Below are 26,721 nucleotides of genomic sequence, written 5' to 3'. Positions count from 1 at the left end.
TTCAACGAGAAAGGGAAAGAAGGGTGTAAATGCGGCACCTTGTGTGCAGTGGCTGTTGAAATCTCCGCGGCAAAAATGAATCCTGTGGAAGTGCTGAGTGCCGGGAGTGCAGCGCAGTGCTCAACTCGAGCAGCACTTTCGGGAACTCGCGCATTCCAAAGCGGTGACACAGAGAGTCGCGCGGGCGCAATTCCCAACTTATCTGTAGAGAGCCGCCAGGGGTCGGGTGCGCGCGCGCGCGTACACACACGGACAAGGGCTGATGGGCTGATCAGCACTCTGCCTCCTCAACTACTGAAGCAGTTGAGCAGAGCGCAGCGCGAAACGCGAGGCGCACGGCACAGACTCTGGCTAGCGGCTGCACGTACGGGCTCACCTCACACCAGCCCGCTCCCTTGCTCCCTTCTTGCTTGGTAAGTAGACGGGTAAAAGCCCAGTAACGAGCGAAACAAAATAATGGCACAAACTTCGCGGAGCTGCAGTCGTTTGTATGCAGTTGTGGCAAGGCGAGGGAAAAGTAAACTCATTGTAGTGCACTCAAGCGGATAGTTCTGTGGGTAACTTCAAACAGAAGACGTATAGAGTGTATAGTAAAAGTGTGCATTCTGTGCAGACACATGGAAAACGTTGTTTTCAGCGAGATAAAAACTGCACGCGTTTAAACATTTTGTGTTCTATTAGTTTATAGATGCTGGTGTGCAGAAGCAGGAATATTCGCGCCCAAGTCTCCCTGGATGACTAGTTATTGGGAAAAGTCCCTCGGTAGGCTTTGTGTTCTGTCACAGTTAAACGTATCATAATATATGTTTAGCTTTAATATGAGAGCAATTCATTTGTAAAGGAGACCTGAGTGTGTACATTTGAACGTCCGATGCGCACGCATACAGAATATCCCCGGTAATATGTTCACCTGCAAGTGGTGAGCAATATGACAATTTGGGACAGCATCGGCAAAAGCCGGCTCAGAGTGCATTTGTCAGGAAGATAGGTGGGGAGAAGATGAGCAAATAAGCAGGAGTTTTATTTCCTGCTCTTACAGGAGGATACTGATCTGTTCACTGAGTTCACAGCCGGTGACGTTGTATCGTCCTTTCATTGTACAACAATAGTGTCGATGGTGAATGAGCTGCTGCTTAGAAGTGCAAATAAACGGCCAGGATATCCAGAATGGACAGGGTCACAGACCTTGCCTGGTCTTTTCTGTGCAAATTATTCGCCTTGTCGGTTCACTTGTTAAATTACAGTATTTACTATAAAGTGCTTTGTTCTTGCTTAGCACCTTTCAAACACTCAGGGGGAAAAATGGAAACCACGCACACACAACACACACACATATATATTTAGGTATGTGTGTGATTATATATTGTGTATATATATACAGTATGTATGTATGTGTGTGTGTATACACCTGTATATATAGTAGTTACCCACTAACACCATCGATTCAGAAACTATTAAGACCCATTCAATTTCTGTACACTTTATACTTCATTTTAATTTGATAAATTTGCCATTTTTGACCATCAGTCTACATACAATAATCCATAATGACAAAGTGAAGTAATTTTTCCAGAAAGGTTTGCAAGTGTATGAAAATTCAAAAACTGAAATCTCTCATTCATATAATTATTAAGTCCCTTTGCTGTGGCACTCCACATTGTAGTCAGGTACATCCTGTTTGCTTTGATTATCCTTCAGATCCATCTAGAACTTGATTGGAGTCCACCTGTGGCAAACTGAATTGATAGGATATTGTTTAGAGAGACATACAGCTGTGTTTATAAGGTCCCACAGTTCACACTGCATATGAGGACAAAAAGCCAAGCCATGAAATTTGAGAAACTCTTTGTAGACTTCCCTGAGAAAATTGTGATGAGGCATTGATCAACGCACAAGTATAAAACCATTTCAAAAGCTTTTCCTGTTCCCATGAGCAAGGTGGCTTCAATAATTGTGAAATGGAATGACTGTTCCTAGAGTTGGCTGTCTGGCAAAACCTAGCAACCTGGCAAGAAGAGCTTAGGTCAGTGAGATGACCAAGAACCCAACAGTCACTCTAACAGAGCTTTGGAAATCCTCTGCTGAGATGGGAGATACCTGTCAGAAAGATAACCATCTCAACAGCCCTACACCAATTAGGAGTTTTTAGTAGCGTGATTAGACAGCAGCCATTCTTGTCAAATGGAATTTTAAGGAATCTGATAGCACAAGGAACATGGCTCTTTGGTATGATGAACAAAAATGAAACTTTTTGGGTGGAACTTCAAGCACTACTGTATATCTGACAAAGACCAGACACTGCTCATTGCTTGCCTAACATCATACATATGGTGAAGCATGGTGGTGTGTGGCAGAGACAGAAGGATTTGTGAGAATTGAGCAACGAATGACTTCTGCAATCTATAGACAGATCGTTGAATAAAATCTGCTCCTGTGTTCACATGACTCAGACTGGGGAGATGGTTTACAGCACGAAAATGACCTGAATCATACAGCCAAGACAGTGCAATAGTTGTCTGGCAGTCCTTCGAATGGCCCAGACAAAGTCCAGACTTAAACTACAGTACATCTATTAGAGAGACCAAAAGATGGCAGTTTATAGACACTTCCAATCCATTCTAACAGAGCTAAAAAGTTGTTTTCACTTTGTCATTGTCAGTGTGAGTAGATTAAATGGCAAATTAATCCATTTAAAATTAAATCTGCAACACAAAGTGTGCAGAAAGTGAAGAGATCTGAATATTTTCTGTATATATATATATATATATATATATATATATATATATATATACACTGTATATATTATACCTACAGTATATACTCACTAGGGTCCTATCAAATTAATTGAAATGTATGTTATTTATAACTCGTTTATCCATCTGTCATCTTTTACTTAAATGAAAAATGGTATAACCAACCTCAGATAAGTGTTCATAGTTTAGAAAAATATAAAGTAATAGCCAACCCGTGGCGTACCATACGCCGCATAATCAGGCCGGTTTTTTAATGATTTTTAAGCACAGGGAGCAAATTAACATTTGAAAAATTGGTACTGTAATAAATCAGCAAGAAAAGCAACATTGTAACAATGCACGGAACGAAGCAACACACAATCATCCGTGACTGAAAACTGGTGGACCGCCATCGCCCATGTGCCCACCTCCAACTCGTCACTTGAGTCGTTGTCGTCTTTGCACAGTCCAGATGCACCTGTGACTCGCGTAGACTTTCCGTGTTCCTGCAGGAGCATCTAAGAAGACGCATGTTTGTCGCAGATGCGGATTGCTGTATGTAGCATGTAAAACAGTTTGCTATGGTGCACGCGGTAGTGTGTTGTAACCGAAAACTCGGTTTTTAAAGACTGCTTACTTCATTGTCTTTTAACCTCAGTTGTAAAGGATTGTTTTAAGGATCCCATGGGATACCCATCGCAAACCGTTTTACACGCTGCATATGGCGATTCATCTCCGGCGTGGCTCCTTCCGGCGTGCTTTCCATGGGTGTCTTGCCTTAGTGAATTATATATATATAGATGATGATTGAATTTCTGTAATGAACGAAACCCTTACAGGAAATATCTACATACAAATCAAGAGTAAATATGTAGATTCCTGCATGCACTGTACATCTTAGGAAACAGGTAAACTAGTTTAAAGACAGTAAAACAAACATCATTGATCAGCCTACTAGTAGTCATTCACAAAATGCCTCTAACAAGAATAACTAACAAATTGTACGTGTGTGTGTATATGTATAATTTAATTGTTGCCTTATAAGTAATGCTAGCAGTGTAAATAAAGAAATAATAATTTCATTAGGTGAAAACTTTGGAGAAATCTAAAACTCACAGTGACGGCAAACAATCTTGGGAAATGTAGACAAAGGCCAAATGGTCACTGGCTTCTTCCTGCTTAGTCTATATTGCGGTGCAGGCAAGTATTCATTATTACCAATTTTATCAAATGATAGTTTCACATGGAATGCCTTGGATGCTATTCTTCTCTTCCACTGTAAGGTCCCATTGCAAGTCCTGAAATATGTACTTCATCAAAACTGTTGTGGCACCAAAATGTTACATTAAGAGATTGAGGGGATAATATAGTGGATGAGAATAGATCAGTAAGATTTAGTCATTGTTTTACCCAAAAGTACACTTACAGAGTTGGTAAAAAATAATTTATCCAACAGTTTGAATGTAATGGAATATGAATAGCTTTGCCAGGTGAACAAATAAATACTCAGTACTCCTTAACATGGTGTTGTTCCCATGCTGCTTGCTAGGAGCAGTTATTTGTACTGCTTTACATATAAGCCTTTATAGCATGCCTTTTGAGATTTATTATATCTCTGTATTGGCCATGTGATGTCAGCAGCCTTTTGTGGCTGTGCATTTCCATGGTTTTCTTTTCTGCTAGCATATGCTGGCTATTCTGAAACAGGTACTTCAGTATGGTCCTCAGTGTCCACAAGCTATTTTTCTGGCTGGAAGAGCAGCTGCATGGTACTTGATCAGAATACAGTACACAACTATTACATGACTATCCATGGCTTTATTCAATTCTAATGGATTCCATGTGCGTCCCTATTCTGGACTAATATATTGTTACTTCTGTTGTGGGTTTGGAATAATTTCCTGTTCTGGACCAATATATTGTTCTTTGTTGTGGATTTGGAATCATTTCTTACTCATGTGCCACTTGTTCCATATGCAAATTGGATCTTGGATTCTGCATGCAAGAATTGTCTTGTCACACAGAGTATATATGTAGTATATCTGTGATATACTGCACTCTGTAATATGATTCAATATGTTGTTATAGACATGTGAAAACACATTTAAATGTTTTTACCTGATCATAGTTTAAAGATTTAACTTGAGTAAGTTAATAGATATCTAAACATTTGCCTCCTGTTAACCGAATATTAGTAATTTCTTATAGAAGTTTTAAAGACTGCATAAAATATGAAGGCTTTTCAAGATTCTGTAATGAAATTATTAACATCAATATAGTTGAACCCCTGTGACCCTGTGTTGGGATAGAGTGGGTTGGGAAATGACTGACTGACTAGTTGCAGTAGTTTAATTTGTGTAGACTGTCAGGAAGATGTTATTGGAAAGCCAGTTACTCTCTTGGTAGTGAATTTGCATGCAGTTTATTATTACACAGTTTTAGTCTTTTCTTGTCCGAACATTGCTAATATTTTTGGTTAAACCTACTACCTACACCTGCAGATAGACAGAGAGAGAGAGAGAGAGGTTGGGAGCACACACTGATACAGTGCATTGCCGCACCCACCACAAACCAACTCAGGATCCAGATTAGGACCCGAGTGCTGCCTTGCAATGGGTGATACCTCAGCACCACACTAGTTCAGAACGAGTGGAACAGTGTGAGGTTTTTTATGGTGGCTGAAGTGCCAATTCTGCCACCAACCCCCAAGTTTTTCCCTTCAGGTTGGAGGGCTACATCAGATTTTTAATTTATTACCTTATGTAAACTTGGCTAGCACTATGACTCAGTGGTTAGTATTGCTGCTACACAGCTCCGTAGTCCAGGTTTTGTTTTCAGTTTGCAGTTGTTTGTATTGTTACATTGGGTTTTCTTTGATTATTGTAGTTTTCCCTTCATTTCAAAGACATACTGTACAAGTCAGATTTTGGGGTTAATTTAAAGTTATTCTAGTGTGAGGGCTTGTTGATATGTGCTACAATAGACTATATTCCTACTCCCATATTTGGCTGGTTTCTGCCTTTTACTTGATGTTGTCAGGATAGGTTTCAGCACTTAAGTTGCTCTAAAAAATTAACGAAAACATACAAATTCATATACTGTATGGGTTTTGTTTTTGGGTTATTTCAATTACATTATAGGTTTATAGGATTACTAGCCGTGCTATCCATTTAAAGATGGGCTGTAATCTAAGTAAATTAACATGGACCTCAGCATTACTGTTTGCAGTGCACCATGCAATGCATTTGTCTCTGTTACAAGCCAGCTGGTATGGGATTTGTAAAAACAGCATTAATGTTTGTGATATGCTATTGGAATGACAAATGCAATGCATTTTATTACTAAAAGGTTTTGCAATGCGTTGTGTTTTGGAATGACAGAGACATAGCAACGGGAATTACAGACACAGTATCCATAAGGTGGATTAACATGCACAGACTACAGTGAAATCCTTGCTTGCTGTGCTAATTAACGTGCAATAAATCTTCACCATCCAGCATCATAGAGTATAACAACCCTATCTTGAAACTTTTGTCTCCCTTACCTGAAAAAAATTAGAATTTATTTGTCAGTGTGTACTTCACTTGCATTTTAAGGCAAAGTGAAAATCCGTTTGTTAATATTAAACTTCAGATTTGATTTTTATAAATTATGCTTTACACATGGCATTAAAATCATGTATTATACTGTAAGCCTAACTTCTTGTAAGCCATTAAATAGTCTTTATTTTATTATATAATGAAGTTAATGGCATGAACAAAATCAGTTTGGTTCAATCAACTCATGATGTCATATATCATTTTTAATGTCATTTAATCATGCACTAATCTATATACTGTACATACAAAGTACTCAGGTTTTTATCTGAAGAGTGGTATTTTACGTAATTTGTTACTTCCTTTAACAAAACACACTTTATGGAAAATGAATATATGGTAATCTGAATTTTTTCTCTTCTTCTAACACAATAATACAGCAGAAAAAAAAAAACATTTGAGACAAAATTTATTTATAAATGTAGAGTGCCTAAAACTTCTGGATTGTATGTCAGACAGTGTGGTAAAGAGTATTAATTATACCTTCAAAAATATTTTTCGTATTTTATGGTGAAAAATAATTAAGACTACTTTATTTTGTAGCAATAAATTTATCAGGGCAGGTCAATGTGCCAGATATGGATTTAAGATACAGATTTGATATATTTACTATTGTCAGTATCTAAGTCAGGATATCAGTGTGTGTAAGTATGGAAATGGATAAAACACGATTTGAATTTTTTTTTTGATTGAAATAATTTAGAACATATCAGTCATCTAATAAAACTAATTATATTTTCCTGGGATTTCAGAACATTGTAGATGAATTGCAGGTTCTTGTGTAGTAAGGCCAACCGAGGAGTTAAATGTTCAAGATGTTTAGTTGTTTATCAGATATTAGCCTCTTTTCAACATTAAATACATATAATAAAAGTTTGATTACTTTTTTATACTCTTCTGGATTGGTAAACACATTTGTTTGTACCTGGTAAAGTTTAAGCATACTAATGTTTTTTTTAGTATATTTGACATCTTTAAAATAATCTTATGTGTATAACAGAACTCATGTAATTGAATGAGTGTCAGAAAAATATAGTTAAAGATATGTACATCAGGCAAAAGGATGTCTTTTTAACAACATCTTTTTGAACTGACCACCACCTGACCTGTCTTATGTTCAGTAAAATAGTCACTATCATAAAAGATTTTAATGTGAGGTTCTACTATCTTCAGAAGCATAACAATTTTAAAGAATCTTATCCATCACATTGAGGCATGACATTGGCCTTGACAGCATGCTACGATCACAACAAGAAAATATGAATTCACCAGCTGAACAATAATGAGAACCAAGCTTCATGGAGATGGATTAATAAATTCTTCACTGATATCAATAGCCAGGGATGAATCAACAGAAAAACAGACATGACACAACTGTGATGTCTGATATCTTGATTGAGCATAATCCATTGTGGGACAGCTTGCATAGTTTGGGGAGATTTGCAGATTGGGGGAGCGGTGTGTGCTTGAGCCTCTGTCCCTTTTGCTTTAAGTGCCATGTTTGAACCTTTTTTTTGAAGTGGAGATGTATAGCTTACCCTAATTCTAGGTGATGAAATCAAGGGCTGAATTTGTGGCAGATGGTGAATTTCACTGTACTGTCTGTAACATCCTATGGAGTAGTTGAATTGGCTTGAGGGGATTTCAGCATAGTGTTTATAAAAAAAAAATATATAATTATCATGGACTACCTTATCTTTTTTTAAAATCTTTAAAAGTGCATTCAGTAATATTTTTCAATAGTATTTTCTGTTCAGTAACCAAAATGTATACTTCTTAAAGTGAAATTTAAAATTCAAACATGATGTTATCATTACTGCATAACCTGATGAATACCAGAATTATTCAGAATATTTGAATTTACACACACTCTTTAAAGCTACTTTTATAACAACACACTTTCTAAATCAGGTTTTTCAGGTGATCACTTTGGTTTGTGCCATTTATTGTAAGATTTATGCTTGCATCAGTATATGGAGGAGAAAATAACTGAATGATTTTAAATGCCTTCATGCTTTAATATTCTAAGTCTTCCTCCATTTTCAGTTTTTTTACAATATAAAGTTTGTTCAAGCTTTAAGACTTCTCCTATAATAAGCCAGTTAGAAAATGTATGGATAGTGGAACGGACAAGTGCAGCCATATAAACTACATTCAGATAAAAACAAAGTGCATATTCCTTTATCATGGTTATCTGTGATACTGCATTAAAATGTAATTAATGTTGGTCCTATTCATAACTTACTCATTCAAATATGTAATTTAAGTTAAAGCAATTACATTTTATAGTTGTGATCACAAACTTACATCATCATGCTCTCAAAGCAAATACAAATGTATTTTTATTTTCTGAACTAATTCAGAATGGGATAAATACAGCAGTAATGGAGGCCATTTTTGCTTTGAAAGAGCAGTATGATTTTAGCTTTATTAACTTAAACCGTGGTAGATTTTTACATAATAGGCAAGATACCAGTAATATCATGCTGAATTGCAAGGTTGCCATAACTGAAGTGGCAAACCTCGAATTAAATATTTATTTTCATTATGGATTCTCTCTGCTTTTTGGTCTTGTTAACCTGAGCTGAGGGCCTGCCCATTTCAAGCTCTCTCCATGTACTTGATTTTATAGATACCTGATATTTAAATATTTTACCTAACTCAAAATTGAAATTGAAAAAAATGTGTTAGAGTAGGATGACGTGGGGTCAGAGAAAACTTGAAGGTTACCAATTGATAATCTTTATTGTAGAACAATTTCAGACAGACCTGAATAGAATTTTGACTTGGACAGATATGTGGCAGATGAAGTTTAATATAAATACATGTGGTGTGTTACATATTGGAAGAAACAATATTAAATATTCTTATGCAGTATGGGCTTGAAACTTGAAGGTGCATCTTATCAAAAGAACATTGTAGGAGTGTAAGTGGACTCAGCTCTGTCCATACACAGATAGTGTGCAGAATTAATAATACCGGAATGATGGGTTACATAGCATGCTGTGTCAAGTACAAAAAAGGAGAGGCTATTCCTAAGCAGTACAGTTCATTATTGAGGCCTGGTGTTGGTCTCCATGATGAAAATGTCTATCCTTACGCTAGGAATGTAGGGTATGAAGGAAAGGTTGAAGGATTTGAATATTTTCAGTATAAGCAAGCAGCTCTTCTAAACTTAATCATTTGTACATATTATAAAAATTATTATTAAATAAAGGATCAAACAACTTATGTCAAATACAAAAGTATCATTGAACAAATATCAGTATTTTATGATAGGGAGATAATGATTGACCAATATGCTCAATTTTTCTGAGGGAGCAACAAAAGCATTTAACCAGAGGCACATAAAATAGCATGTACTGTATATTAATGTTAAAGCTAAATTAACAAGTAGTAAATGTTTATATAACTAGAATAGAATGGTACATTAAATGAATTTATTTCCGATCACTACTTAATTACATTTGATTTAGTCCTGACCTTGCCAAAGCACTCACAGATTAAGACAAAGACAGTGCGACATCTAGATTTTAATTCTGTTTCAAAATTTATAGATACTTTGAGTAAGTTGAGTGTAATTGTGGAAAACCATTTAGATCAGTTAACATCAAATGTAAATGTGGAAAACAATTTAGATCAGCTAGCATCACATTATAATGTGACCTTGAGAGATGCTCTGGACACAGTGGCTCCCCTTAAAACAAAAGTGATTAAAGCACATAGAAACTCTCCCTGGATTAATGAAAACACTCAAGCTCTTAAATTAGAGTGTCGAAAACTGGAGCGCAGATGGAGAACAACAAAGCTACATGTCTTTCAAATTTCATGGACAGAGAATGTTAAAAAATACAAAAAAGCTATCTTTAAATCTCGCTCAGAATACTATTTTACAGTATAATAATAGATAGTAATCATGAACACATCAGATTATATAAAAGAGGCACAGAGGCAGCTTTCTAATACCACTTATTATTGCAGACTACAGGGGGACCCTACTGATGTTTACATTAAAGAACTGAAGAAATTGTTAAGCAACTTACCTGTTAAGGTACCAAGGACCACATCAGTAGTCGAATCCCTGAGGATCCAAATGTGGGATACTTCTACATGTACTTCTACATGTTCCCCAAAATTCATAAAGATGGGAACCCAGGAAGGCCAATAATCTCAGGAACTGGCACACTGACGGAAAATATTTCAGGATGGGTTGAAAGCATTCTCCAACCCCTTGCCAGAAACACACCCAGCTATTTACAGGACATCACCCACCTCCTTAAAAAACTTGCTGCTCTAGACACCATTTCTGAGGGAGCCTTCTATGTTACAATGGATGTGGAGGCATTATACACAAACATCCCCCATGATGATGGAACTATGGCCTGTCAGAAGTACCTGCAACAACATGGCTTACAAACAGAGCCAGTGATACAATTGATAAAATTCATACTAACTCACAATGTGTTTTCTTTTGGTCAGGACATTTACTTACAACTAATGGGAACTGCAATGGGATGTCGTTTTGCACCCCATTACACAAACTTATTCATCGTAAGATTAGAACAGGACTTCTTGTCAACATGTGCAATAAAACCAATGCTTTACCTTCACTACATAGATGACATTCTTATAATCTGGACCGTAAGCGAAAAAGATTTTCTTTGCTTCCATAGGAATAACAATTCATTCCACCCCAACATAAAACTTAAATTAAATTATTCACAAACAGAAATCAGCTTTCTGGACACTACCATTCTCATAAAGGACGGTACCCTTATGACCTCTATTTTTCACAAACCAACAGACAGACGGACATATCTAAGAAATGACAGTTTCCACCCAAAGCATATACAGAACTTCATCATCTACAGCCAGGCAATACGTTACAATCATATTTGCTCAGACCCTATGGATCTGGACACACAACTGCAGAAACTCAGGACAGACTTCATCAAACAAGGATATACTCCCAAATCAACAGACCTACAAATCAGGAGAGCTACGGTTATACACAGAGAAAATCTTCTGGAATACAAAGGTGCAGAAACCAAGAACCAGGTCCCACTAGTTGTAACTTATAATCCACATCTGGAAACACTTCGCAAAATTATGAAAGAGCTTCAACCCATGGTACAGAAAGACAATAACCTGAAGGGTATATTCCTAGAACCTCCCCTCCTTGCATACATAAAACCACCAAACCTCAAACAACTGATTGTCCGAAACACTATGTGTGGCTCGGCAGCAGGTGGCACATCTCTCTGCCTACAGAACAGGTGTGGCACCTGTGCACATATCTACACTACAGATCAGGTAGTTATACCACACTGCCAGCAGGAGCATAAAATAAAGGGTCTGTTCACATGTAAATCTGCTAATGCTGTCTACCTAATCATGTGCATAAGGTGCCCCAACACTGGACTGTATGTAGGGGAAACTGGTCAGACACTGCGCCAGCGAATGAACTCACATAGATTTCATATTAATCAGAACAGTGTTGATCTTCCGGTGGCAGCACACTTTAACAGTAATGGTCACAGCATAAAGGATCTGAGGGTCACTGTGCTTATGGGTAATTTCAAGACCCAACAGGAGCGGAGAGAATGGGAATACAAACCTATGCTTAAATTCAACACTCTACAAAATGGTCTTAATATAGACAAGAGTTTTATGAGCAGATATGTGGACTAACACACTGATTGACCAGCTGACACCATCAGAGGCCTATCTTACAGACAATGTACTTCAAAAAAAACCTTACAGGACTTTCTTTAGTGATGGTTATCTTACCTCTACATTTTATTAGTTCATTGTTCTCTTCTTTCAGGGTTAATTAATCTCAGGTGTATTAATTTTGCTAACATTTGAACAAAAAGGTTGTTAAAATGAAAGAAAAAAATCACTTTGCTGTCCCAATATAAGTGAGAGTATTTTTCAGTTTCTTTATTACACCTTGCCTGATGAAGGGGCCTTAGCTGCCTCAAAAGCTTGCATTTAAAATCTATTTAGTTAACCAATAAAAGGTGTCATTTCACCCTACTTTCTCCTGTATCAATCTATGGCTAACCCGGTACAACACTCTACTACAATAATACAGTAGATAGCAAAAATAAAAATCCTTGGGTACTGTTTAGAACAGTGGCTAAATTAACAAATGGAAATTTAGATCTACAGTGCAAAATACCAACAGATATTAGCAGTACAGACTTTATGGACTTCTTCAGTGAGAAAATTAAAAATATAAGATCCCAGATCTCAGCATCACAGTACAAACTGCATACTAGCTTAGCAGACCCTGTCTCACATTGCATTGAGCACTTTAGTAATTTTAATTCAGTAACTGAGTAGGAAGTCTTAACTTTAATTCATAAAATGAAGCCCACTACTTGTTCCCTAGATCCAGTGTCAACAAAACTAGTAAAAATTTCAATGGATGTTCTTGCAGCGCCAATTGTAAACATTATCAACAGTTCATTATTGCATGGCACAGTACCTGATGCACTAAAAGTGTCAGTCATTAAACCATTACTTAAAAAGTCAGACCTAGACCCACACATACTAAATAATTATAGGCCTATTTCAGATTTACCCTTTCTCTCTAAAATACTAAAAAAAGTAGTCGCCAATCAGCTTCAGTCACACCTTACGCATTACAATTTATTTGAGAAATTCCAGTCTGGTTTCCGCACTGGTCATAGTACAGAAACGGCACTAACGCGGGTTGTAAACAACATTCTGATATCCTCTGATGAAGGAAACTCCACTGTAATTATGTTGTTAGACTTAAGTGCAGCATTTGACACCATTGACCATTCTATTTTACTGCACAGGCTAGAAAATGATGTTGGGCTTACAGGCACTGTGCTCACTTGGTCTAGTTCTTATTTATCAAATCGATTCCAATATGTACAGAAATGTGCTGATAGGACTCCATCATTATACAGTGGAACCTTGGTTCACAAACGTCTCTGAACACGTACAAATCGGGTTACAAACCAAAAAGTTCGGCAAACTTTTGCATCTGTTCATGACCACACACTTGCTTGACGAACAAGCAAGTTTCCCTTCCGGTTCGTACGTGCCGATGATTTCTGCACGTGTTCAGTCTCTCCCTGTACTGTACATTGTTCTCGGTGCATCATGCAGAGGGACTGTCCCTCAAAACTGTAACCTCCTCTCAACCAAGCTTCCTCCTGTGGTATAGCGGGTCCACAGCTCCTGTCAAAAAGGCCAGTTTTAATAAATAATCACCGCATTCGCAGCTTAGCGAGGGGGCATGGTGGTGTGTGGCCGAAGCAGTTCCTGAGGAGTTTGTGATGTGGCCGTTTCTCACCTAAGTGCACAGGTGAGAAGCGGTCCACATCCGTAATTGTTCCCAGGAGCTTGGGCCTCATGTATAACACCGTGCATAGAACTCGCACTATAACATGGTGTAAGCACAAAAGCCGAAATGTGGTTACGCACAGAAAAATCCAGATGCAGGAATCTGTGCGTACTCCAACTTCCACATTCTTCCGCTACATAAATCCCGATCAGCGTGAAAAGTAACGCTCGTGCACGCGCTTTATGTAACGCCCCAGCTCCTCCCAGAATTACGCCTCTTTGAATATGCAAATCAGTATAAATCGCCCTTAAGCTCAGCCTTCTGTGAAAAGACAATGGGAAAAGCACGGGGGAAAATATAAGAATTTCAGCGAATACCAAGTGGAGGCAAAGGAAAAACATACTATTTGTTCAAATAAACCGTGGTATAATCAACAAAAGGAAGTTGATCGAGTGACATAGCGTGTTGGAAAAACTTGAAAGCTTACATTCACAAAATCGCACAGTGCCGGAAATAAAAAAGAAGTCACATATCAAAGTTGCCATGAAAAGGCGAGTTCTAGCCTACTGTCTGAGTGTCATATGAAAGCTTATTAGGGTACAGAGAAAAAAAGGCACACGGTGGGTAAAAAGCACGAAATGTCAACTTCAATCTCGACATTTCTACTTTAATCACATAGTTTATTTTGTCATTAAAGTAGAACATCATAAACTTCATCTTAAAATCGTTTAATTAACCAGTTTCTCAGATCACATTGTAATTAAAGTAGCACGTTAAATGCTTTGTTTTGTATTTGATCTTCTATGTGCTCTATGTGTGTGAATCACTACTTGCTTCTTAAACCGGCTCTCTTCCTCCAACTGGACACAGAATCCATTACATTCGTGATATTACAGCTCTCTGAATAACTAAAATACTGAGCTGTATACGTGATATCATTTTTATGATGATAGGAGTTAAAGCACGTTATTAAACATGAGTTTCACAGCGCAGTGATTTTGTGCGACCTTCGATTAAATAATTTATTGCAGCAGTACTCAGTGGCGGCTCTAGGCTTGTAGTGGCACTGGGCAGAGGAAGAATCGGTGGCTCCATCACCCGCCAATGTCAGTGAGGTAGCTTATGCACGGTGGATGGCCACGTCCGTTTCAGATACTGCATAGCCGCCTCGTGCTCATGACACAAGCATTTAACTTTTGTCGAAATTTGTTGCTGCGTTTTTAGCTGTGTTGTTATTTTGTGTTTCTGTTTTATATTCAATATATATTGGCGTAGCCGCCACTGCAGTCCTTGCTTTTCTTTCCCCAAATACCCAATCACCACACAATCAGCTCTGTAATAGAAGTTAAGCCATCTGTAAGCTTAGAGCGCCGATTCTTCAAAACGTTTAAGGAACATTGAAATATCTTCGTAGTACATGTTTAATTATTCTATCCTTCACGACACTCCCAGTGAAGAATATAGATTATTTAAATGAAGTTAAAGTTTTATCTGTATAATATAATAAACATATTTTGCTGCATTTCACCTTAAAAATGATATCGTCATCATATGTAAATACGCGCTTTATAAAGTGGCTAAGGTTGTGCGATATTATATTAGTGCAAGTTTACAGTGGGGTGATTGTACTTATAAGTACAAACAGTTCTACAAGGTGCAATTGATTAAGTGCATTTAAAGTTCTTGGGATGAAACTCTTTCTGAACCGCGAGGTCCGTACAGGAAAGGCTTTGCAACGTTTTGCCGTGGCTGAGACAGCGTGTCCTTGAAGCTGTATACCGATAATTTTCTTTCCGATCAGCTGCTGCTGTGATTCACACTAAGATACAGTGATATAAATACTCCGAGTGGTGCAGTGAGAGTAATATGGAAAAAGATGTGGCAACTCCTAACGGGAGGAGCTGAAAGAAGAAGAAGAAGGTGCAGTGAGAGTAACAACGCTAAAGCAGTTATGGTATTTGGAATACTATGGCTATTCCCTGGACCATTGTATTGTTACAAGTTAATTACAATCAGATGCATTACACTAATCAACAATATGCGGTTAGTGTCAGTGTATTTATAAAGCCGCGTCAGGAAAATAAGGTGTAACCACACAGGAACAGTAGCATTGCTTTGACGCTGGGTGCCGCCAGTCTGCAAAACCGAGCAGAGAACTTACGTACGACAAGGTATGAGGTACTGTGGAAAAGTGCATGGCTTTACGCCAAGTGTAGGTTTTATACATCGTTATTTGAATGTTGAAAAGTTCTTACGCAACATTTCTGTGCGTACGCACCGTTTATACTTGAGGCCCCTGGTGATTGCCACGACTACCACACCTCTTCATAAATAGAAGCGTGAGTCGGCTAAAGGGAAAAAGAAGAGAACAGGAAAGAACGGGAGGTTGCAGGAGAAGGCAGGAAGCAGGAGGAGAAAGCCGGTGCAAGAGAGAGAGAGAGAGCGTGAGAGCGAGCGAGTGAGAAAGAAAGCGCGAGAGCAAGCAAGTGCAGGTACACATGCAGCTGAGAGCGAGCAAGCAGCTGAGCAGGGAGCCTGGGTGTTTGTTTCAGTTGTATTCAATATTTTTACATTTAGTTTACTATTACGCTGTGCATTCTATGGTATAATTAACTATTTTTGTGCTTAAAAATCTTTAAAGAAAATATATTTACATACAGTTCGTAAGGTCTGGAATGGACTAATTGTTTTTACATACAGTCCTATGGGGGAAATTACTTTGGGTCACGACCAAATCGGGTTACGACCAGAGTTTTGGAATGAATTATTGTCGTGACCTGAGGTTCAACTGTACACAGAAGTGAGATATGGTGTCCCGTAAGGCTCAGTACAGGGAGCTTTACTGTTTTCACTTTACATGCTTCCACTGGGATGTATCATTAGAAAGCATAATGTTAATTTTCACTCATATGCAGATGACACCCAGTTATATCTTTCTTTTAGATCAAATGAAGCTTCTTCGATGTTGTCTTTAATTAGTTGTGTTGTTCAATTAAAAGAGTGGATGGATGAGAAGTACTTGTCTTTAAACACAGATAAAACAGAGATGTTAATTGTTGGAGGGAGAGATGCTGATCACAACAATATTCTGTCATCGTTTAACTCGGTTGGAATCGCCATTAATTTGACTGAATCAGCCGGCAATCTAGGAGTTATCTTTGACTCTAGCATGTCTTTTAAAGCGCATATTACAAAGTTGTCCAAATCATGTTTATTCCATCGTAAAAATGTTGGGAAATTAAGGCACTTTCTAAATAAACAGGATTCTGAGAAATTAATTCATGCATTTATTTCTAGTAGACTAGTAGACCTGTTGACTACTGAAATGTGTTGTTCACTGGATGTTCAAACTGTTCTTTATACAGCCTCCAGTTAATCCAAAATGCTGCTGCAAGAATTATTACAAGAACAAGAAAATACAAACACATAACTCCAGTTCTTAAATCTTTACACTGGCTCCTAGTTAAGTTTAGGGAAGATTTCAAAATCCTCCTTTTAACATATAAAGCATTAAATGGCCAAGGTCCGGCTTACTTGTCTGACTTACAAACCAGAGCGCACATTAAGATCTCAAGATGCCGGTCTGCTTATGATTGCAAGAATTAATAAAATGACAGTGGGAAGTCAAGCTTTTAGTCACAGGGCCCCTAAACTGTGGAATGGTCTGCCTGCTACTATAAGAGGTGCCCCTTCGGTGTCAGCTTTTAAATCTGAATCAGCTGAAGACTCACTACCTTAGATTAGCATATCCTGACTAGAGCTGCTGATTAACTGTACAGACTGGATCTCTGTTGTTAGTCATTAGCACTAAAACATAAGTAAAATGATAGTTATAATTTGATACTAACCCTCACCTATTCTGTTTCTCTTCTCTGTACTCAAATGTGGCACTTGGTGTCACGGCCCATCTGCCAAGTTGTTTTGTTTGCCTAAGGTAAAGTCATCCCTGATGGAGGATTGCAGGAATCGTTGGAAAAAGAGGTCCTTTCATCGGATTAGCGCTATTTCAACTGTGGAAAGGCCAAATGGGGGAGGCAGCTTGATGAATGAGGTCTCCAGGACTCTAAATAAATCCAAATCATATTATGTGATATCATCTACTATTAAATTCTACTCCATACTTCTAAAATTTTTATTTTTATACTGTATTGAGGATTTGTTCTGTTCTGTGTATTGTACTATATTGTGTTGACACCCTTCTTTATGACACCCACTGCATGCCCAGCCTACCTGGAAAGTGGTCTCTCTTTAAACTGCCTTTCCCAGGGTTTCTTCCATTTTTCCGTACAAGGGTTTTTTTGGGAGTTTTTCCTTGTCTTCTTAGAGAGTCAAGGCTGAGGGGCTGTCAAGAGGCAGGGCCTGTTAAAGCCCATTGCAGCACTTGTGTGATTTTAGGCTATACAAAAAATAAATTGTATTGTATTGTATTGTACTTTACATATCTACACAGATAATGGAAGGTTATGTTTTAGCCCCCATAAGCTAGCATTTTAATTGAACACTCATCTTAAATTCTGATATAACATTGTGTTACAAAGAAGATTATTTGCTTGTTTAAAGGCATTTAATTTTCTGAATGTATACATATGTCATATCAAATGGTCTGATATATGTGATTATCAATATAAATAGTATTTATTGTTACTGATACCTTTATCCAAGGTAACTTACAATATCTGAGATGCAATTGGCTGCATTTCTTTTGTTTTTACAATTGGAACTCAGGCACACAAACCAAGCTATTCATGGTCACACAGTGTTACTAGCAGGATTTTACACCCACAGCCTCAGGGTTTGAAGTGGACTCGTCTGTGTCTATATCTAGACATTATACAGAAGCTATTAGGAATGCCAATAAGATGTTAAGTTATATAGTATGATGTTTCAAGTACAAATCGAAAGAGGTTATTCTTAAATTTTACAATGTTTTAGTGAGAACTCCACAGGAATTGTGATTGCAGTTATTGTTTCTGTATTACAAAAAATATAGCAGCAAAAGGGATGGTTGAAGGGTAAAAGAACACTGATTCTAGTAAGGTATCAGTTATGAGGAAAGTTTGAATGGGATTTACAGTATATGTTAACTTTAAGCAAACATAGGTTAAGAGAGGATGTTTGAAGTGTTTTTAATATTAAAAGAATTGGGTTTGGTGCCTTCTACCAGCTCTTTTAAAATAAAAGTAAGTTAATTTTTAGAAAGTGTTTCTTTATTCTGAGGACTATACAAAGATAAAATTCTAGAATGCTGGAGGATACCGGTACTTTTGTTATCTTCAGAACTCGGATGAGTGGTATATTGCAAATGTTAATTTAATGGGGACTGATGATTTGTGTTGGTCTGAATAGCTTGTTTTGGAGTTTTACCAGTTTATTGTAATGTTTGTTGGCTGGTCTAATTTTCTACTTGCTGTTTTTTGACTAAAAAGTTGTGAAATCTAACAAAACAGACAAACATTTACTACAGTTATTTCTGAGAGAAACTAGATTTTTTTTTACTTATAAAAGTAATTAGGAGACTTTGCACCAGGAACAGTAGAGCAAATGAATTGCCATGATAGGTAAAATGTGACAGCATTTACTAGGCTCTAAGAATCCATTTATCACTCATACAGTAAATTTTTCTTTCAAATAGTGGTTTCCATCAGCTAGGTATAATATTACAAATGGAGTCCAATGACACATTTAATAATATATTGTGCATGAAACAAGAAATACAAAGGCAGTACAGTAGATCCATACCTAGCAATATACTAAAAGACAGATGTGAGCAAAGTTAAGATTTTCACTGTTGAGAAAGAGCAGTATCCAGTCATTGTGTTTATTAATGGCTGGGTAACAAGTAATAAAGATAATGGGTAGATCTCTTCTCAGTGACTGAGGTGCTTGAGGTAGGTACATAAAAGACACAGTTGTAAGAATGATAGTTTGTTTGAAATGAATGTGACCTTTGTTGAAGGTTTCTGAGGTGGCACTGCATACATTGCTGGTGTAGTAATTGTAAACTTGGCAAAAATAATGTCACTGTTTTGTAAGCAAGCAAGGACAATCTGCTACCAAAGTGACATATTGATTGTAGACGTAGATGTAGCTTTGGTAGCAAGAGTGAAATGTGCATGAAAGAATTTTCTAGAGCTGTTTCCCATTTTTTGCTTCTAAAGGAACCTTTCTGGCATTGAAAGAAAAGACTGTTAGAAATATGGTCCACTATATTTTCTTTCTTGTATCTCACTTTAATATTAGTTGTTGGTAATATGATACAAGTGGTATGCATAGTGAGAGCTTTCACAATTAGAAGAAGCATAAATGGATTGGAGTAAAATATATACTTAGCACAAAACAAAATGACATTCTCAGTCCTGTTTAATCCCCACTTGGTTTGCTGCACTGGCACAGGGCCTATTAGAGTGATCAGTTAACCTGACACAAATCTTGGGCATATAGGATGAAAGCTGGGGTCCAGAGAAAAGGCCCTGCTAACATTGGGAGATCCTGAATCCTTTTACTGAGATTTTGACATTGGGTATGTAGTTATGGTGCCCCTTGGCAATGTCCAGCTTAGGTATGTTAACCTTTTGGCAAAACCCACTGGAAGAGAACAAGGGATGGGCCCAGTAAATGCTGGAGGGATTATCCATTTACTCATCTTTGAGCATTTATTCATCCCCCAGGAGAAGCTGGAGGAAGTACATTCAGATTGCTTGACCTGGTCAGCACAGCTTGGTGTAATGCCATTGCAACCCTAAAAGCACATAAATAATAGTAATAATAATAACAATAATAATAATAATAATAATCACATAAAGCACAGAATGAAAATGAATATGGTGATGGCTAAATTCATACTGTCATATGACTACTTCAGAGAAAATGGAACAAGATACTAAACTGGAAACAACTGAGATAGTGTTGTGACAACTCATAAAGGTTAAATAAAGGGTAATTAAAATTAAACAAAATAAAAGCTAAGGTGAAATTAAAACTGTACACTTGAAAACTAACCAAATAAAATAAAAATGGGTGGAAATAAAAATTGTTTATCTCTATTTTTGTAAATAACCCAATCACTGGAGACAGACCCATTTTCTTTTTGACTGCGTAAGGTTGCAAGCTTGTGCATGTGCACACAACTTTCAGTTACAGTTTACATTTTCCAGTAGCACACGAAAAAGCAAGCCAGGCAATTCCCTGCCAAAAGTTTTCAAAGGAGGGACAGCACGACAGCAACAGTCCTCCTTCCTAGTAATCAATTATTAAAACTATGCAAGGAAGGTCTATGTTGCAAATGTCACATCTGATGGAAGAGTGGGGCATGCTTGAATAAGCATTGGTGCTCCTAGGCCATTGCGTAGAGTCAGCCCTGGGTGTTTCTAATTAAGAAACCGCCTAGCCAATGGCTTGGAAAGTGCACATTGAAAGATGTTCTCCAGATATGATGAGATCTCTGACAATATGTATTATATACTCTAGAGCTTGTGCTCCATTGTGAAGTTTGCACTACTATTATTGTCCTGTCTCTGACTAGTTGTTTTATACACTTTGGTGAATGTTGGACTATTTTGGTTATTAGAAAAAGCTGGGTGCTTAATGAGTGACTCACATCAATCCTTTGGTATTATATATGTGATTGCGACATGAGTCCCAGCAAGACCAAATTAAGAACCCCTCAGGCCCAACTGTGTCACATACCTATATTTACTCTCTATGAACATCACATATAAAAAGGAAACGAACTGGATGGTAGTCTACCTCTGTGATTTAAGCCTGCAGTCACCGTTACATTGGATTGAGGTGTGGTGATATAATGTACAATTACATAATGCATACAGTACATGTGTTGTGTGCAAAAGCACCAGGTACCACTCAAACAGAAACATGTTGTCATTACTTTTTGTTTTACATATGCCAAGGCCCAAAGGAACAAACAAAAGGTTTCCATGATGGTAAATCTGCCCATATGTTACAAAGAGACAATTATACTTCAGATATTTTTCTGCTTTTACCTTTCTTCATCATTAGTTTCTGTATAGAGATTTTAGGGCTTTTTTATGTGTTTGAAGTGACTAACATTTATAACAATAGTGACACTAATTTTGAGCTAATATAACTTAAAGATCACAAATTTTTTTAACAAATTTACATGAGGATGTACGTTTTCTCTGGGCTCTGCCCCTTTAAACTGAACGAAAAGTGTAACAGCATGTCGTTTATTAACAAAGGAAAAGACGTTAATTGTTGGTGCGCCACTGTTAATGGGCAATTAGATGGTCAACTAAGTAAACTGAGCAGTAACACAAAACAAAAACAAGACTAGTTGCGAATTAGTTAAACTTGGTATTGATCTGTTGTCTCTTCTTATTACTGTACTGCATTGTCTAGTCTTGATTTACAGCTAGTATGGTACTATCTCCGTACACTGCAATCGACTCATAAATAGTATGCTCTGCCGGAACTGCAGTACAAGATATAAGTTAATGGTAAGAGAGCTGTTGTAATAGGGTAATAACTAGCAGACAATAAAGATCTCCAGAAAGTAAATGTAATCCTTTTTGTATTTAAAATCTAATTTTACAATAACACTTTTTTTTAAGTATCCAAGCAAGGTTAAATAATAATGTCAGGAATTTAGTACTTAGTTTAATAATAATAATAATTATACATTTTATATAGCACCTTTTCTATCCAACAAATAACCACTCAGCTGTTGAAATCCGTCTACCTTGGCAGTGTCTTTTGTTTTTAGGTTTTCTTCCTTGGCTTTTGACTTCTAATTTTGATTTTTCCTCTTGCTTAGGTTATCATGTTTATTTAGTGCCTGACTTCTCTTATGAATTTCTCCATAAATGTTTCTCACCACTCTGAAATATTTTTTTTTAATTGTCTTGTACCTGAGTAGGCACTATGGAAGGCAACAAAGTCACAAAGAAGAAACATTTCCATTTGCTTGTCCAGTTTGCGTTTAGATCATGCTTTGCCAATCTCTTTGCTGCATGTGATCTTGTCACCTAACGTCCCATGTTAGTAGAGATGTAGGGTACTATATAAATGTAATCTAGTATTTCCAATGCATTATTTTTCTGTAAAAACAGGTACATTATATGACCAAGGGCTGCATGATTCAATTAACAATAACTTAAACCCTGAAATATAATGTTAATGTTAAAAAAACGGAGTGATCAGAAGATATGAGAGAGTTCAGCAGCAGCACTAAATACAATGCGATGTCAGGTTTAACTGCTTCAGCAATATATAATCCCAAACAATACAAAGTATGGCATATATCACCTAGTAAATTTCTGTGCTGCATCACAGTTGTCACTGAGATGTGGACAAAGGAGATGTTTTTTTCAAACTTTATTTCAGGAACGTGAGGAAGGAGGAACTTTGATGTGAACAGGACAGAATCTAAGTTGATAAATGCCTCATCAAGCCAACTCATTCAAAGCTATATAAATGTGAAATGCAATGCCCTGCACTAACCAGAGTGCAGCAAGTCACTTAAAATAGACACTTCAGGTTAAGTGTAACCCATGGAAAGTGCAGAGTACAATACACTGAACCAGAAACAAGGATGAGTTATATAAAAATAATGTGGCAAAGATGAAGTAGGATCACATAAGCCTAGCATAAATATGAAGCAATAGTGTAGTCATCACTAGTACTTGTGCATATTTTTAGTTTATTACAGTGATGCATTTGATAAATAAGGCAGTTGGAAACAATACAAGTGAAAGGAAAAGTCATTACATCATTCTGTGACGCTTGCTTAGTAATCATATTGCATTCAAAACATGGTGGGGCAGTGGACGTACAGGCTCAGAAATTTTAAAATATGATTTCTACACAAGGCAGAACAGCAGCAATGTACATTGCCTTATCACATTTTCACCAATTGATTGGTTGAAATCTTATGCTTGCGCTAAAGATATAAACACAATTTATACAGAATTATTCAAAAAGGTAAAAAAAAATCAGTGGCCTGCTGCGCTGCTCTATTTTACAAGTTGTGGTGTGGTGCTCCATTTGATGGTGGGGGCTGAGTAGACAACACAGCTTATGTCATCAGAAAGTGCACTGCTCGAAGTGTTTAGATGCACTATCTGCTCGTCCAAGGCCAGGAGTCTTGTGTTAGCTCAAGCTGATAAGAGACTGTGTCTGAAAGCTGTTGTAATTCCGAAGTCATGACCACCAACAGTTATCATAATGCAAATCTACAAAACGAGATGGCTCATGAAGTGAGTCTACAGCAAAACACAAGTAATGCAGTGATATTATGGCCAAAGTCTGTGTAGGTAATAAATAATAAAATAAGTGCCATAATCATAATTTAAAGAAAAAGTAGGGAGGCAGAAATTTTATATTAAATGTTAAATGATAAAGTAACATCCAAAAACCCGATACAATGCAAAAGTAGCTTATTTGCAACAGTGGCATGCTGTTCATGTGAAAATGATGTCTATAGTTAACACTTACAGAAATTCACCCTCTGACAATACATAGAAAAACAGAGCACTAAGTGCCACAGTATTTATCTGTCAGACTCGGATAAACAGTGAACAGCACAAACATAATGCGGTCACACTGCTGACATCATGTGTTATGACCTCAGATACAGTAACAACAGTATCACAAAAGGTGGTGATTGTCAAAAAAAAGGTGTCAGAAAAAGCTGCAAATAAATGTTAATAGTGAACAGAGATGCAAATGTCAGATTTTTAAACTGGTTGTAGTACCTTGATAAGATGTCCGTGAAATTAATAAACAGGAGATGGGACAAGCTACACCCTTATTGGACTCCAGTTCTCAGTTTAAATGGTTCTGATTTAATGTCAACTACATAAACATAACTCTTGCAGCATCCTTGTCCTCTTGTAGCACCTGCAAGTCCACAGAACATGTATAGATCAAACTGAGTCCTACATCTAGACCTGCCCAAGTGTTTTATTGGCCTGCAGGTGTCTAGAGTGTAGGAGAGCCACATAGGCCAGTTTTTCTGTATTTGAAGATATTTGTGGAGCCATTCATATTTGTCAAGTTTGTTTATGAATTGCATACACTACTCATAATTAGTCTTTTGAGCATTGTGTGTACATTCAACTCATCAATATTGATTTTACCAGTCCACTGTAGCCCGAAATCACTTCTAGGCCTTGAACTGTATATCTTTATTAAATTTTATTTAACTAATTTTAAAAGTAGACTCAACAAGCCATGCTGCAAAGCTTACAAGCAGTAAGTAAAGGACTGAATATCTAAATTTAAGAAAAAAATGCATGCATACTCAAACCGGCTTAGAGGTGACAAGGACTTGAACCCTGTGGTGTGGGCACAAGACAGGAAATAGTCTTAAACAAGGCATTTATCTATTGCATGGTACACTAACAACCAGACATTTGGAAAAGCCAATGAAACCAACCTGCAGATCTTTAGGGATGTTGGATGAAAGCATGACTACCCAGAGGATATTGACAAAAACCAAACATTGAATTCAATTCCTGGATGCTGTATTTGTGGAACAGCAGCACTACCACTGTGTTGTCTTGCATGAAGAAACAGATTGCAAAAAATATTCATTACCCCCATTAAACAGGACAGCATTTTGTATGAAAGAAACATATGTGTCTATCTTTTGCTTTCAAAGTTGCCCTCATGTCTTTATAAGGAAGTACTGTACAGTGTTCTACTTTCTCATTGAATTATTACAAGTGTGACCAAAAAATGGATAAACTTCACACATTTTCCTCAAAAACTGTTATTTATGAGAAATTGATATATTCCCCTTAAATTTAGTTTTTGTAGTGAAAGAACCCTTTCTTTTGAGATTAAATCCACATAGTATTTTTTATCATTTAGTAACTGAAATGCAGTTATAAGGATAAGGTATATATTAAGCTGCTCCCTTATAGATTACATACATTTTAATATTGAACATATACTTTAAATTGTTAAGATTAAAGTTTTGTTAAATATGTTTAAAATGTACTCAGCAATGGTATTTTCTTGAATAAATTAATTTTGTAAGTATTTGAAGATGGAGTAGAACAAATAAAATGTGCGTTTCGCTCATATTGTCTGTCTAATATTTACAAATGAACACTCATTAGTTTTAAATGTTTTTTGTACAGTAAATTGTTATAATTGATTATTGTCATTTGTAGGATTTATGAACTGGTAAATTAGAAGCAGATCTATTTAAATTGTGTTTAAAATAAAAAATGTTTTAGTAGTAGTTGGCCTTGAACCTCCTTACCTTTCGGAATTTAAGATCCTCTTCTGGGAGCATTTGCAGGATTAAATATAGATAAATAAATATCTGTTTTGTAATGAAGTTAACAAAACAATAAGAAATTAGTAAGGGTAATTAACAGAACTGAATAAATAATATAATAGAATACACTAAAGAAATCTAAAGGGAAAATATGAACCTAGTAATTTTACACTTGCAAAATGGAAGCAAAGAATGAAAGTAACTAATTAATTAAACAAAGAATAACATGATCTATTCAAGGAGAATGGTGTCAAAAGCAAGCTAATATATGACACAGAAAAGAGTTTTTAGGTTATCAAGTGAATCTCAAGAAAAGGTTTGGAAATAAAGACTAGCATTCTAAGGAAGCTAAAATGATAAAAAATGTGTAGGTTAGAGAAAACTTATAAATTGTATGAAAGTGTTTGGAGCTGTGCTGCCTTAATAATCAAAAAGAAAATGCAGACACTGTATAGTAAATTAAAATCATCCAAAAAGCAGACATGCAATATGTGTGATCACTATCATTAGTATTTTTAAAAGCTCATAGTGTATAGCTCATTCCTATAGCCAAATGTTATGCATTAATTGGATGATTTCAAAATACACACCTAGGTAAATGTGCACTGTTTCTTTGTAATTCTTTGATTCCTTGTGATCTACATCCTACATTATTTTAAAGTAAAATATTTTTCAAATGTATTAAAACTGAAGAACACCCTAAATGGTGGAATTTATTTTTTGTGTTGGTTCTGTAGCATCTAATTTTAAAATAAATCTAACAAACTCAGTTTACTTCTTGAAGTACCAAAATGTTGGTACGTG

The 26,721-nt window shown here is 36.7% G+C and overlaps 1 protein-coding gene across 7 annotated transcripts in view; it reads left to right on the top strand.

The window, feature by feature from the left end:
* Positions 1–281: 281 nt before the first annotated feature.
* Positions 282–26,721, top strand: part of plce1 (phospholipase C, epsilon 1) — a 310,281-nt gene continuing 283,841 nt past the window's right edge. For 6 of the 7 annotated variants that reach the window (XM_039772108.1, XM_039772100.1, XM_039772116.1 and 3 more), the window contains exon 1: positions 282–413. The gene's annotated coding sequence lies outside the window, so the exon portion shown is untranslated. The remainder of the gene's footprint in view (positions 414–26,721) is intronic. The other variant, XM_039772148.1, reaches the window with a different exon arrangement.

The sequence above is a fragment of the Polypterus senegalus genome, chromosome 1 (assembly GCF_016835505.1).
Source record: "Polypterus senegalus isolate Bchr_013 chromosome 1, ASM1683550v1, whole genome shotgun sequence".
NCBI classification, from domain to species: domain Eukaryota; kingdom Metazoa; phylum Chordata; class Cladistia; order Polypteriformes; family Polypteridae; genus Polypterus; species Polypterus senegalus.
The sequence above is the reverse complement of the archived record's forward strand: the minus strand, read 5'-3'. Positions and strand labels throughout refer to the sequence as shown.